This window comes from Dromaius novaehollandiae, unplaced genomic scaffold (genome assembly GCF_036370855.1).
Source record: "Dromaius novaehollandiae isolate bDroNov1 unplaced genomic scaffold, bDroNov1.hap1 HAP1_SCAFFOLD_76, whole genome shotgun sequence".
NCBI lineage: Eukaryota > Metazoa > Chordata > Aves > Casuariiformes > Dromaiidae > Dromaius > Dromaius novaehollandiae.
In genome coordinates this window covers 245,001-247,500 of record NW_026991488.1, presented here as the reverse complement: position 1 = coordinate 247,500, position 2,500 = coordinate 245,001, and the positions used below count along the sequence as shown (strand labels likewise).

General features: G+C 78.6%; 1 non-coding gene across 1 annotated transcript; it reads left to right on the top strand.

Moving 5' to 3' along the window:
* Positions 1–2,220: 2,220 nt before the first annotated feature.
* LOC135326873 (5.8S ribosomal RNA) lies at positions 2,221–2,373 on the top strand. The gene has a single exon (XR_010387081.1). It is a non-coding gene; the product is annotated as a 5.8S ribosomal RNA (ribosomal RNA).
* The last annotated feature ends 127 nt before the right edge of the window (positions 2,374–2,500 follow it).

Here is a 2,500-nt window from a genome sequence, read left to right as displayed (position 1 = left end):
CCCCCCCGCCCCCCCACCCCACGGCGCTCCGCTGCCGCTGGGGGGGAAGGGGAAGGGGGGGGGGGTCCGGCCCAGGGGAGGGCCCGGCGGGAGCGGGCGGCAGTGCGTGTGAGGGGCGGCGGGGCTTGGCTACTCCCCGGCGCCCGCGGGAGAGGAAGCGGCGGGCGCGGAGGCGAGGGAGACGGCCCTCCGGGTTGGGACGGGTCCCACGGGTCCCCACCCCTAAGCTGTGGGGGGCGGACCCGCGGCGGGCTGCGGCGGAGCAGCCCGTCCGCAGAGACCTGCGGGGGCAGGCGTTCCGGGATGGCGCGCGGGGCGGGCGCCGGGCCCCCGAGCGGGGGGCGTCGCGTTGAGGCCAAGCGAGGCGACGGTTCGTGCCCGAGTGGGCGGCCCGAGCCACGGCTCTCCTCCCGGGTGCAGCTGCCACCCGGCGCCGGGTTACTGAGGGAAACCCCGGGCCCTGGGAGGAGGACGAGGTCGTGGCGGCGGGTGTCGGGCGCACCCCGCGGGCGGACGCTCCGCCGAGGGGCGCGGGGGCCGGCTGGCGGGTGCCGGGTTCCCCCTCCGCGTCCCGTCTCGTCGCCGCTGCCGAGGCTGCCGCCGTCGCCGCGAGGCGGCGGCGGCCCGGTGGCGGGCGGCGGCGGGGGAGGCACCCCCGCGGGGATTTCAGGTCGTTTCCCTCACCCCAGGGCCAGGTACCTAGCGCCCGCGCTTCTCCTGCCCCCCCCTCGGTGACCCACCCGTGTGGTCCCGTGTGCCAGCGTGCTCCTCCCGGGTGCCGCACCGTGCGCGCCGCACCGGCCGTGCCTTCCCCCCCCCCGCCTCGGCTTCCCCCCACCCCGGTCCTTCCTCCCCCGCGGTGGGGGTGGGGGGGGCGGGGAGGGAGGGAGCGAGCGAGAGAGGGGAGAGGGCCTCCGGCCACCGCGGCCGCCGGCAGCCGCCCCGGGCAGGGATGGCCATGGGCCCCGGGCTCCGGGCCCGAGGGTTCTCGGTTGGAGAGCCGGGCGGAGGTTTAAAGACTCGGGCGGCCCGATGCGACTCGCGGAGGCGGCCGGGCGTGCTGCCGGAGGGCCGGGGGGTCGGCGCGCGCGGGCGCCGCGCCCCCCCATGCCAGCCGGCGCGCCCCGCGCTCGCCCCGCGGGCAGCCGGGACGGAGAGGGGTTACCCTGCCCCCTCTCTCCGCGGTCTGGTCTCGGCGGAGAGACGCCGCGCGGTCGGCCTAGTTGCCGGCCTGCCTCGAGCGTTGCGAGCCGGGCGCGAGCGCGTGCTCGCCGCCGGGAGGGCGAGCCCCCACCGCGGGTGGTGCGGGCGCCGAGCCTCCGCGCGTCTCCTCCTTCTCCCTGGCCGGTGCTTCTGGGTCTTCCGCCGTGGCCGCCGTCGGCGGCGCCCTACCCTACGCGCCCGCCCCGGCACTCTGCCGTCCGGGGCGCCCGCCTCGCTCTGCCCCGCCCGGCTCCGCCAGGCAGCGGGGGGGCGGTGGTGGGGCGGCGGCGGGGGCGGCCCGCCCCGCTCTCCGCGTGGAGACGGGGAGAGCGGGCGCCGTCCCCGTCCGTGCCGCCTTGCCCGCCTGCCCGCCGCCGGGCGTCTGTCCGCGGAGGGGACGGGCGAGCGCGTGGCGTCACCCGCGAGGCGGTGTGTGCGGGCGCGCGGGGGTGTGGGCGCCGCGGCGGCGGCGGCGGCGGCGGTCGAGCCGGAGGGCCGGCGAGGCGAGCGAGGAGCTGGGAAGCGCGGGGCCGGCGGGCCGCAGGCGCGCGGGCGGCGGGGCGACGCCGCTCCCGGTGGCGGCCGGGCTCTGACGCCTGGGGCGGGGGGGGGGTGGTCTGCGGGGACGGACCCCCCCCAACATCCCGAGGCAGGCGGTGTGGCCGGCCCGCCGCTCCCTGCCGGGCCAGACCGAGCCGGGCGCCTGGGCCGGACTCGAAGCGAGACAGGGTTTGTCCCCAGGTCGGGAGCGAGGGCTCCCCGCCCTTCTCGTTCGGGTTTGCCCTTCGTTTCCCCCCCCCCCCCTTTCTCTGTGCTTGTACGGTCAGTGAGGCAAGCCCCTCTCTTTCTCTCGCTCTCTCTCTCCTTCCGTCTCTGCCGTCCCTTGCTCAGCAGCCGGCGTCGGCGTGAGGAAGGGCGGTGGGGCGGAGGAGGAGGGGGCGGAGGAGGGGGGGCCCCCCAGGGGCTGCGAAAGCTGCCCGGTCCCCCCGCGCGCGCGGCGGGGACCGAAACCGAGACAACTCTTAGCGGTGGATCACTCGGCTCGTGCGTCGATGAAGAACGCAGCTAGCTGCGAGAATTAATGTGAATTGCAGGACACATTGATCATCGACACTTCGAACGCACTTGCGGCCCCGGGTTCCTCCCGGGGCTACGCCTGTCTGAGCGTCGCTTGACGGTCAATCGTCACCCGCGCCGTGGCGTGGGCGCAGCGGCGTGCCGCCCCTCGGTGGGTGTGGGGGGGGGCGCGGTTCGGGTGCGCCCGGCCGTGCCCGCCCTCCCCTCCGAGCCCGGCGGC